At 41.7% G+C, this 12603-nt stretch overlaps 1 protein-coding gene across 1 annotated transcript in view; it reads right to left on the reverse strand.

Annotated features, from left to right (window-relative positions):
- The window catches only part of LOC110004311 (neuronal cell adhesion molecule), a gene marked incomplete in the record, with an annotated part of 75059 nt that extends 66559 nt beyond the window's left edge, over nt 1-8500 (reverse strand). Inside the window, 1 exon segment of the mRNA XM_065957034.1 lies at nt 8307-8500.
- Between the last annotated feature and the right edge of the window lie 4103 nt (nt 8501-12603).

Here is a 12603-nt window from a genome sequence, read left to right on the forward strand (position 1 = left end):
CTGCAGAAAGTCCAGAAACTTAAGAGATTATAGTGTCATTTTTTACTTTGGGCTCAACAGCATTAGGGCTTTGGCAGTTAACCATGGCACACACTGACAAAGACTCATTGATATTTCCACACAGACAGAGACAAACACAGGGCTGAAAAAGCAGCACATTGGCCCAGACAGCTCTCAGCCACACTAGACTTTTGATTGGGTTATCAGGCCAGCCTGCCTCAGAGGAGATCCTGATAAATGAAGTTGCCATTTGTCCATCCTCCCCTCTGCTCACAGCCGGGCACAGCTAGCCCCCAGCAAGGAATTATCTTAGTGACAATTACATTCCTCCAGCTTCTAAAGTTGCCAGGTTTCTGAGAAACCACAAGGAGATTACTGATTGCTATTCTGTTGCTTGTGTGGTTTCTTAAATGATTTCAAGGAGATGACCTTCTTCACTGCAAGGATATTTATTGAATAATCAAATGTAAAACCAAATGATTAAACAATGAGCACTGGGTCTGCTGAATCCAGAACTGAACAATACACACATACATGCTCTTAAATACATTTGCATATCATTTGGATTTTCCTTCTCCTGGTGGATCCCATTAACACTCTTCTCAAACCAAATCTCAACCTCTTGTTTTAACATGAACATGGTATCTGTCACTCACATTGATTATCCAAAGGTTAGGTGTTCAACCGCCTCCGATAACCTGATTACCCCATTGACATAATGGTTATACAACAACAGGATGAATCCGTCATACACTTGACAACTTCATGACTTTGTTATTGCCTAAAAGCCTTTCTTTGGAAGGAAAACTTCAGGGCCCTGAACACCCTGTCCTCAGTGAACTCAGCATCAGATCTCATATGTTCTCATAGGTTCCTCAATACACATTGTAGAATACCCAATGTTAATGTAATATGTATTTGTATGTTAATGTATTACTGTATATGTCATCATATTACTTAAAATCATTAACAAGTGCATTTTCTTACTTTAAAACTTGAATATCTGGACATCTCAAAATAATACACCAGGCTTGTGTTTTAGTCTAAAATGCACTTGCATAGGATTTTGCACAGTCAACTCGATGGTGGTTGTCCTTGGGTTTTTAATAATAAATCCAATTTAGAGGCAATTTCCTTCCTGGTTAAAATGCAGTCCTGGAAATGCTGAAACCTGTTGGCTATTCTTTGTTGTGTTGTTGGAGGGCAAAAAAAGGCAAATTCAACATTAAAGTTTGCAGCTAGGGATTTTTTCCTGTAAGTCTGTTTGATATACCTTTTTTCCATTACCCTTAGTGTGATAAAAAAAATATGAAATATATCAGTTGGAAAACAGTATTTTCCAACATTTGCTATATATTTGATGAACATTATACTCTTTGCTAGCCACACACTGCTGTTTTTTAAAAATAAATATTAAAATTGACCTCAAACAGTTACTTTTTGTGGCTTATTGGTTTTGGAGACTGGTTAATGCATTGACTGGCATTCTCGAGGAACCCAGATACCCCATATTTTAGGCAGTATTCGAGGCAAATACTGATACTATGTAGTTATCAGAACAGCCCATGAAGCTTAGAGCTTTCTCCTTTTGCAGTTTCTAAGGGTTTGTTTTCATTTTGGGCTTCTTGGCCTTCATTAAAGGGGACGACTTTAGAGAGACAGGAACTGTGGGGAGAGAGTGCGAGATGACATGCTCCAAACTGTATCAGGATCGGGAGTCAAACCTGCAACCAGGGCGGCAGGAACTGTAGCCTCAATTCATGGGTGAACCTGCTCCACCAACTGAGCCAAACCAGCGCCCCCAGAGCCTTACATGCTTGATAATGATTGTTACAAATAACTGTCAAAATACCATTTAAATACTAATTTACAATCAAATTAAACCAAGAAAATAAACAGGAAAACCAACACATTTGACATGTTCATTGTCCTGACTGTTCCAAGTGTTAACAATAGAGCTCGCTGTAGCTGCCTGGTAAAGTGACTCAGTCTACTGGTAAACATGTCAGATACTCAGTCATATTAATGGGAGCTACTGGGCTGTTTGAACCTCCTCCCACGTGTTCTTTGAGTGGCTCCGCTGATTTGTAGAGAGGACAGAAAACGGATTTGGTATGACAGCACATTTTTATGATTCTAATGGTTTCCTGACCTCAATCTTCCCTAATCATTTTGAAGCCTGGACAAAGATGATCTGGGTATAGATTATGTTTCTAGCACAACACGTGGCACAGGGACAAAAAAAAATAGACTAAGCAGCCATGGTCGTATTGTGTTCTGGTGCTTTTGATTTCTCAAAGGACATGCACATTTATCTTCTAATGAATGGAGGAATCTCAGATCTACACTTGGATTTGTTTACCATCCCATTCCTTTGTCTCCCCAGAGATTTTTTTTCCCAGGAATCCTGTGGCTGCGTTTTGGGGGTTTAAAGGATGAAAAAGAGGCAAAGAAAAGCCCATTGGTTTCAGCGCCACAGAAACAGCATCCAGAGCCAAGCTGTCATCCCACTTGGATTAAGGGCCCTTCAGTGGTGGCTGCTGAGCTGCTAACATGGTGTCTTACCCTTGGTTGGGGGTTGTGATGGGGGGTTTGGGGGTGGAGTGGGGAGGTAAGGGCATTTGAAGACCTGGCCTAAATAAGACCTTGAGGTCAGAGAGCCTCCTGAGCCATAGCAAAGCCACTTTGTGTTTCCATGTCAACTTTATTCATGAGCTGACAGCTAAGTGTCCCCCGTCTTTCCTGTTGATTCAATCACTGTTGCATCATGGGCTGTGGCGACAAAGATAATCTACGCCTTCGTCCTGCTTATCTCTGCAGACCCCCGGTTCAACAAATGCGTAAGATGCAGCGTTGAACAACAGGCTGGTGAGAGTTTTAAGGCGTGTGGTGGAATTCTTGGCAGGGCACAGTCCTTACATCTTGGATGTTCTGAGCAGAATAAGAGCTGTGGAGACGTATTTGTTGTGCTATTAGACATCACAAGTGGGCTGCATCGCTGTGCCAACAGAGAGTGGGATGTTAGGCCGAGTTTTTATTTAAGCTCTATGCAAATAGGAGGAAGATGGAGGCTTGAAACAGTGTAAAAAGCATTCAAGTGCACACTCTCCCTGAATTCTCTTTAATTTTGGCCAGCCTACTCCCTAACAGGGGAGCACTGCCTGACTCCTGTTGTTTTCAGGACAGGATGGGGACGCAGTGGTCCTTGTAATGTGCTGCCACTGGGCCACTGACCACCCCTCCAACATCTGCTGCCCATTCAAAGTTGGCCAGAGCTTTAACAGGCCCGAGGCACTTGTGTGGTAGCAAGAACTGCCTCCCCAGCTCTCTTTCGCAGGGACTACTGTGTGTTCAAACAGAAACTCAAACACCCGAGCTTCTATTGTGGATCTCCTCAGACATAACCCTGCATCGCCCCCCTGTACTGCAAAAAAAAAAGAAAAAAAAGAAATGAGACGAGAACAGCCGCCCGCTAGTACAGACAGAGAAAACAGACCCCCTTTGTTCCCCCTACCCCTCCTCCCTCCTGAAACCCTGAGAGCCTCCAAACAGTCCCACTTTTCCCGTCCCTCCCTCCACTTCAGATCATCTTAAAACACAATCAGGGTGCACATCTCAAGACTCATCTTTATTAGTACGTATGCATTCCCTGAAATTGAGGTTGACTGGGAGTCAGATCTGGTGGTACATGGAGCAAGTTGACCTGTCAGGTGCTCTACTGGGGGTAGAGAAGGAACATTAAACCCACAACATTATGTTCCATTATCCCAACCTCCCACTTCAAAAAGGGGGCCGCTTTACTGTCATTCCCTGCTAGTGGGTTTGGACAGAAAAGAGCATCTCTAAATGCTTTGTTCTCACTAAGGGCTGTAATGACATGGGCAGTAATAGTAGCGTTCCCAAGGCAACAGTGAGTGATTGAGCTTGATGACTGTCATGGTGTGAAGCTCGGTTGGGATGATTTGGTCACAGTGGGCCGTCAAGGGACATCAGCACTGACCGCTACTCAAACACCATATGTCCTACAGCCTACAGTGTAACATTACAGCAACCAAATGTAAACGATACAAAGTCAGTGATTTCATTATGAATGTACATCATTATCATGCTTGACTATTCTTTGACTTTTAAAGAAGTCAAAGAATACTCAAAAATCCACCTCAAAGAACCAAATTGACAAATTAAAGTTGCCTGATTTGTCTGACCAGTAGACAAAAAAAACAACTTATAATACAAAAGTATATTAGAAGATAAAGCAGAAACTTGGGGGCATTTCTGTATAAAAAAAAGCAACAAATGTATTTCTAATTGAGATTTTCATTGAGCAGCCTGACAAATAAACAACACATTTTTCAGCTCTACCAAGGATAAACTGTACCTAAAGCTATGAAATCATCTGAACAAAATATGTTTATTTCTGTTTTTCATTGAATTCCAATTCTTTTTGTTGATGTAGTTTGCCGATCTTCAAATAGCAAAATGGAATAAATAATCAAAGCTTATGGCTGCAACTCCAGTTCAAGAAAAGTTGAATCACTATCACATTACATGGCGAATTGTCATTATTAAAATAAGATATTTTCATTTTAACATGACATACAAATTCATCTCATAATAAGAAGAAACTAGTTTGTTATAATGATGTGCTTTTTATCATGTTGTAATATGATATTTAAAGGGGGAAAAAAAGGTGCAATCTTCAAATATAAATAGCAGAAAATGTCCTTAGTTGGAAAGCTGAAACCAGAGAATTTTTTTCAGAATATCTGATTATCAACTGTTAGTTTTCTGTTGTTTAACAATCAAACTTTTAACTTCAAACTTAAATCAACACCAAATAAATCAGGATAGAGCACTAAAGATCTGTTGCTGCAGGAGACAAACAGAAAAAAACACAAGAATAAAAACTAGTGCTGCCAAGTCTTTGTATCTAATTATTTGAGCGATCAGTCTGTGAATCAAGCTTTGAGCAACACATACACGTAAGTCACCTCATTTTTCTTCCCCACCTGTCACCATCCACTCCTGATAATACGATACAGGTCTGGTCTGTAAACAGCAACAGTTGTGGCTGTGTGGAGAGGATTCGCAGGAACGTGTCGATCCCCATTAGAGCTGCTGCCTAACTGAGTGTGAAACTCTAATTGCATCCACCAGCTTGCAACCATCCAGACCCAACTCACACACAGAGAAAGTGAAACCTGTGTGTGTCAGTGTGTGTGTGTGTGTGTGTGTGTGTGTGTGTGTGTGTAATGAACATGTATGTCCTTCTTTGCATGTACTCATGTGCCCCTGCATACATTTATCCACATTACAACAAAGACGAGTGTTCAAGGAGCCGTGAAGCAGGAAGGGGGGAGGTGGGGACCGTGTTCCCTCAGTGGTAGTCTAATGAGGGGCTCATCAGTCCCAAAATGAGATGAACATGCCAGTGACAAGGAGGTACAGGGCATGTCGGTGTGCTGTACTGCTGTGTGTGACTGGCCCACTGGGAGAAGACACTCACACCGCGGTGACACTAATGGATAGGCACGGACGGGCCATTGGTCCCCAGAGATTCAGCCTCATCACAGCTGAGCAGCACAGCGCTTCAATTCTCAGTGGCTTCTACTCAGGACGAGCACACATGTCTGAGGAACACAATCATTCAGTCAATCAGCTGTGATGATATCTCTGCCACTCTCCAAAACAAATTACTTCAGAACTTCAAAAAAAAAAAGGAAAATGAGAGTAGACTCCATGATTTGTAATTTTGGTCCTGACCTCCGACCAGTAGTGATACACTATGGAGTACTAAATTTAATGAGAGACTGAGATTGAGACTCAGTTCATGGCATCAATCAATGACATGCAGATTGACACAAAGATGGATTTTAAACAAGCTGCAAACGTACTGTATTAGCAAGAGAAAATACAAGCATTCCTTGATATATTGACATAACTGTGAGTTGTAAACATCCATCACGATTCAGAGACCAGCACAATAGTTCAACCTTGACCTAAATACTGTAGTTCATCACACAGTTTACCACCAAATTGTGGCAAGTTAACTGCAGGTTTAACCTTAAACAGAGTGGATTAGATAAACTCACTAAACAGTTTGATTTTTTATATAAACCAATCCACTGCTGAAACTAACAATAATGCTTTCATTATTGATGAACATGTTGACAGGTTTTCAGTGTATCAATGAATCTTTTTGTCCAAATGTCAAAAATGGTGAAAATGTACTGTTAAAAATTGCCCAGAGCTTTTGGTGACAGAAGTTCCTTGATTCATTGAACCATACAAAAAAAAAAAAAACCTTCATATATTCTTATATACAGTATATTCAGTTAATAATTTCAACTTTCTATAATTCAACTAATCAAATGATTAGTCAAATGAATTGATTTAAGTGTAGGATAAGACGCTTTAGTTCCATGAGTTCAAACCAGTTTGGGTCATAGAGATGCCAGTTGAAACAACCCAAAGTAAATTAAGCTGTAATTTACCAAAATAAAAACTCAGCCTGTCTGCTTTAAAAGTCCCCTTCTTTGGCCTGACCTGCCAAATGTTCCCATCTATGACTACATTAAATGTCATTGGTGAAAACGAATCACAATACTCAGCCTCTCAGGTTCAAAAGGGCTCCTCTGAGAAATGATGTCATCAACATCAGCACAAGTGACACACAACAACCTTGTCTGTCCATGAGACACTCTGTCCCATCCTGTGGTTGGCGGAGTTCACAAAGCCACAGACGGCAGCTCACAGAGGAGCGTTGATCCATTCTTCACAGAATAGTCTACGTGTTTCTGCGGCCCACGGGGTGAAATAAGTGGCATTTTCCCTCCAACACCCAAGCTTTTCCCATAGCCCCCTCAGCCTGGAGATGCCCGCCACCGGTTGGTTTTAGGTCAGCGGTGTGTGTGTGTGTGTGTGTGTGTGTGACTGACTGGTGCTCGCACAATAACTCCAGCCAACGTGTGTCATGATAATCCCTTAGTTATGCAAATCTCTCCCTGCCTTGTGCCGATTGTGCTGAGGGTGAAAGTAAAGATGGCAGCACAATGTAGGTCACTATCTTGTCCCTGATTTCTCCACGTTGGTCAAATGAGCCTGAAATGTCCTGGCAGCAGACATCTCCGGTTGCTCAGGCTACTTACTGACTTAGCAAGATGACTGAGAAGACGGGGCACAAAAAAATAGTCCAGGAAATGCATACGTGAATTGTTGTCACACATTTTGCCGCCTATTTCTGTATCAATGCAAACTAGCCATAAGGCAGGGATTGGGGGACATTGTTATCTTCTTACACAGATTAACAATAGTCTGCCCGGAGAGAATAAACATTACTAGAAAGTGTGTCAGCCCTTTCATTGAGTAGTAAGAGCAGACAATAAAGCATAGGGGTCATTAGCATTGTATTAATTTGGCTATGTGAGCAAGCAGGGAAAGTGTGCAGCCCCTGCATGTTTGTATGAGAGAGAGTGTCTGCAGATGAGAAAGGAGGGGTGGGGGGGGGGTTGTTGTGTTGTTGCATGATGGTGAGTTCCCCCCTTGACCGAGGCTTTGACCAAGACAGAGGGAGGAGGAGGAGGAGGAGGAGGGGGGGGGGGTATAAGTAGAGGATTTGGGTGGGAATGTGTTGTTTTCTCTTCTTCTTTTTTCCAGTGTAGCACTTGTTTTGGCTTGTATAATCAATGGCATGGGATGTAAGCGGTGAGTCTCAGAGGGGCTATCACCATCAGATTGAGTGTGGTGATAAAAGGGGAAATGAGACTAAACAAACTGAGCGGTCAGACAAAACGAGACAGAGATGTCATGCAAATATGGGGGGAATTAAAACATGTGGGGAGCAAATCAGCTTAGGGCATGAGGGATTTTGTGGAAGAGGGCAGCAATTTCATCAACAGAGGGAAAAAAACAACAAAACACAACCTCTATGTCTCTGTATCCGCCTATCTATCAGTTATTATACTTCCAGCTTGAAATGTGAAGCAACGGACAGATCATATCACAGGTTCAGAATGAAGACAAGTGACAGTGATTTCTCCCAGCATCCTTAGAGACACGCGCTATACTCAAGCCTTGATTTGACAAGTCACATGCACCTGCTAGTTCTGCAGACTACCACGTAAATATGCATTAGTCGTTAAAGAGAATCTTTGAAAACAACCGCTTGTCTCTGCGTAAAAAGCTGTCGGCTAAAGAAAACAGTTCCCCCCGTCAGCCTCACAGCTCCTCTCTTCCCCAAACTCCTGACAGAGAAACTGCAAAGCTACACCGCACGTGTTATTGAGGATCGGTATCATTCCGCTCACCTGATCTCCTCCCTCAGCGGAGCAAATCACGAAGCCTCTTCTGTATCTTAAGTCCCCTGCGATGGAGCAACGCCGTGTTTATTTACGTGGAGTCCTTCTTCATCAGCGCCGAGCCTCCCGCACTTGTCTTCTCAGCTACAGTCACTGGTCCTCCTCTCTCCTCTCCCACCAGTTCACACAAACACACACACACACACACACATACACACACACATACACACACACGCATGCGGGGGCGCGCAGCATCACTCCGGGGCGTGCGCACGCCCACTGCGCGAGCTGCAGCGCCGCTGCCGATGTATGGCGGCCTCGAGGCGCAAAACAATTCCAGCAAATTGTTATCCAAATAGACACGGTAATAGTGCTTTAGCTTTCGAAAGGCTCAAAACCACAGATGGACAACAGCTGGTGGGTTTTTTTTTTTGGGATAAAAAAAAAAGAAGCTAAAAGTTGTCTTTTAATGCACACCAATGCTTCTGTCCTGCTATTTATCAGCAGGGAGAAGCTTTTAAATTTGTCTTAGTATTATTATTGTTAAATCTAATCATCATGAAAATCCATCTAGCGAAAATAATGTTTAATTCTGCAATAATTCCAACACTAAAGGTTTAATAATCCCACTTTTTCATTCATCGAACTTGCAAGATGAAACAGTGCAACAAAACCTAAATAGAAATCCAACCAAAAACAAAATCAAATCAAGGCTGCAATTAGTCTAATGTGAGCGTTGTCACCTTTAAACAGGGAACGTCATCCAAGCTATTAGAGCCATTTGCATGCCCTGCTACATAATTCATCCTGAGAGCAGGATTGCACTAACATCATGTGGGATCAAGCAAGACTCTGCTGGATAGAGGCCATGCGACTTAAAAAAGTGACATTTCCCCTCACTAATATCTGCTGCTTGCCATGCTCTGCTCTCTCTGTGCATGTTACAGTCATGCATTATCTCAGGCTTAGCAGTGGTAGCCATCTGCAGCCATAGAATCAAACACTGAGAGCAAGGGACGCAGTTATTAGTCTGATAAGCCTGGTTTGGCAAAAAGACAAGGTTTCTGGTTTGAGTTGCCATCCACAGGCTGGTTGGCTGAGATTAGCTAAAATTAGGCTGTGGCACAGATTTGAAGGAAGATGATTAACAGTGCTGTGGATTATATTTTTATGGAAATCAGCCAAAGTGCAGTTAATCAAACAAAGTCGAAAAGAATCACCTTTTTAAAGGGTAAATCCTTAACTCCCCTCCACAAAACTCATTCCCTTCTCTTCTTCGTTCACTTTAAGTCTTCTTTAGTCATTTTTTAAAAACATTTCTGGGATTTCTCTGCCTCCCATGACGGTGAAACATGACAGTTGACATGCAGTCAAGGTCATTTTAGGAGGTAATCCCCTAGTGTTAAAAGCACCAGTTTCCCCTCATCATCGTCTGAAGGGGTCTAGGGGATTCTAACCCTCGTCTGCCAATAGTACCACACAGGGAAGTATCATAATTGTCCTCGCCTTTCATTTCAGACCGCCTCCAGATATGTCTGCGTACCTCTTGAATCTCATTAAAATGTTCTTTTAATTTCCCTCATGCATACTATTGGTAAAATACTCTGAGGGATTTCCAGAAGTTCAAGGATACAGCACAGCGGAGACAGAGTGAAGCACTTGCAAAGTTGCAGAAGTGAATTATGTGGGTTCTTTGTGTTGAAATGTAAAATGCAGAGCAGACGTCTTCTCTTTCTCACTGCTGGTAACTCCAATTATCACGCCTGTTACTGGAGAGGTTCCTTGAAGTCCTCTGCTCGCCGGAATGCAAAACTTCACACATTGTGTGGCGATTGCTCAGAAAAGACAGAGTCATCACTTGACCTGTTTTCTTCTTCTTGTATCACTGTTATTGAAAACCAGTAACAGAATGATAACAGATGCAACAGCAGCAAGCACACCATGAAATGATCCGACTCCCAGCAGACGTGATGATAAAGGCACACAGATCAGCAGGCTCATAGTCAGAACATAGCAGTCAAAAAACAATATCCCAAACATGATGTTTTCATGTCTTTGAATGAGAAAGGGAAGTCAGAGCGTTGTGTATAATTTATGAAGAAAAACAACTGTATCGAAATTGTTGTGCCTGTTTTTTTCTCTCTCACTGACTGTCTATAACTTTTATTATTGCTTTTTTCCCCATCTTTGTCGCAGTGACATTTTGAAATTAAAACTCTTCATATGCTATCTCAATATCTGCAGCTCACTCCAAAACTAATTAAGTGCTAATGAGCTGGGTTTATCTGCTACAGCTAACTGTGAGGTGTAATTGAGTAGCTGCCACCCAAAGGATAAACAGCAGCACAACAGTACAGAACAGAACACAGAGAACCTGTAAAAAAAAAAAAAAAAAAATGAAAACCTTCTCAAGATCTGTTCCCGGTACCCAGATTGGATGGAGAGACGTGTTTATATTCAGAGTCTGGAGGTCTGGCCTGTAGGTGCAAAAGAAATCACATTAGTGATTTGATTACTGCTGGGGGACGAGTTCATGAATCAGATCAGATGTGTTTACATCAGGGGAGGATGCATTTCCTCTCTGTGTGCTGCTGTGTAATTACATTATGACTTTTCTTTATTGAGTGGAGGCAGCCTTTGCTGGCTGTCTAACCCTGTTTTCACACAGGGAGCACATACATGACATGAATCCAGTCAACACAGCACAGGGACCAGACATGGAACACCTGTGTTTCAGAAGGTAATATAGTAATTTTCCATGTTATCTGGAGCTCATTTTTTGTGTATGTTCAACATTTTCAACAACAGACACATATTGTCATCAAAAGGTGAGTCTAGAAACCAATTCCAAAGCCTTTTGTACAGGTTATGGCCTCATTAAACAGCAGAGTATGTTGGATCAACTGCCAATTAAAAATACGTTTTTTTGTCCGTTGACAGGTACAACCATGGTCACTCACTGGTACAGCAGTGTGTTGAATGTCTGGAGCTCCTGATGCATGACTCAGAACATGAATTTACTCTGTAAGAAACTATCAGACCAAATGTTCAGGGAGTACACACGTCAGGCGAGTGGGGCAAGCTGAGGCAAAATATTAGGTTTATTGGCTATAAAGAAAGAAGGTGGATAATGTGCTTGGTGTAAGTGGATAACAATATTGTGTCTGAACCACAGAGGATGTGAAATGTGCACACTTAATAAAATGTTTCTTAATCTTAAAATATATATATATATATTAAGCCCTTCTCTCAGAAAAGGGAAACTCCTTGTTACAAACATGTTCTTCCTTTTTAAAGTACAATGCAAGATACATACCTACAGTGGAAGATACAAGTTAGTAGGTGTTACCTGCAATAAGCGGATCAAAGACTTTTGGCTATTAAAGCTCCTGATTAGGAAACAGACAAAAATGATAGTTACAATTGATCTACTTAATCCAAATCCAATCTATCAGATCGATCTCAGTTTGTACATGTTAATGATAAGTCCTCTATGCATACCAAAGTTAACCATGGAGTGCCACAAGGTTCAGTGCTTGGACCAATTCTCTTTACATTATGCTTCCTCTATGCCTCTATGACCAACACAAGTGAACAGGACCATCTCTGATGGTTAAGACTGACGATCGCTACAAAGCTGTTTCTAATGCCTGTAAGCACTGCCACCAGGTTGATGTCAGTCAATCCTGAATCTCCCAGAAAACCTTACAGCCCAAAACAAATCTACAATGTTCATAAAACACTCAGAGGTGTATTGTTGCCACAATATGAGGAATAAGCTGGGCAGATCTTGAAACAAAAAACATTTGCCGACATTTGTTTTCAACACAGGACTCACTGTATGAAGTAAACTTGATAATTAATGGACAATGCTGAAGATATAAAATAATCTGTGCTCATCTGACCCTAGCTGGGTACAGCATGAAGAGGGGAACAGAGATTTCTTGTTTACGTTTTAGCCTGCCGATAGATGAGGTGCTGCCACATGGGTAAATGATCGAATTCCCTGAACATTTCCCTGTTGATAAATGTTATCATTTGTGATATATATGTTATCTCATTTTTAACTTGCTATTATAAAGAGTAGAAGTTTACACTTCCTCAGATGAATCAGCACCAAATCTTAAAGCAGCAGCAATCTCTTCTTGTGTGAGGCATCTCTTTTTCTGGTTTCCTGGTAAACACACAGCAGTTCAAGGTGTTTCTATATCCAGTTAAACTTTACTAACTTCCTTTTTTCCCCTCTGTAAAGCTGTTAAATTCCAGCTAAAATGGCCACCTTCTGCCTCCTCCTTAGCCCCCACTT

This window comes from Labrus bergylta, chromosome 7 (genome assembly GCF_963930695.1).
Source record: "Labrus bergylta chromosome 7, fLabBer1.1, whole genome shotgun sequence".
Taxonomy (NCBI): Eukaryota; Metazoa; Chordata; class Actinopteri; order Labriformes; family Labridae; genus Labrus; species Labrus bergylta.